This window comes from Terrapene carolina, unplaced genomic scaffold (genome assembly GCF_002925995.2).
Source record: "Terrapene carolina triunguis isolate 2854851 unplaced genomic scaffold, T_m_triunguis-2.0 Scaffold23240, whole genome shotgun sequence".
In the NCBI taxonomy this organism is placed as follows: domain Eukaryota; kingdom Metazoa; phylum Chordata; order Testudines; family Emydidae; genus Terrapene; species Terrapene triunguis.
In genome coordinates, this window is record NW_020687591.1 from 1577 (window position 1) to 1845 (window position 269).

Sequence of the window (269 nt, forward strand, 5' to 3'; positions counted from 1 at the left end):
AGGGTGGGGCTCTCGGGGGCGCTGTGCTGTGGGGGGCAGGGTGGGGCTATCGGGGGCGCTGTGCTGTGGGGGGCAGGGTGGGGCTCTTGGGGGTGCTGTGCTGTGGGGGGCAGGGTGGGGCTATCGGGGGCGCTGTGCTGTGCTGTGGGGGGTGGGGGCTCAGCAGGAGGAGCCGGGCTGTGGGTCGCTGACGCTGTCTCGTCTCCTTTTCAGGCTTCTCTCTGGCTGCCCCCCCCCATTCTGGAGCATGGGGGGGGCTCAGCCCGGAG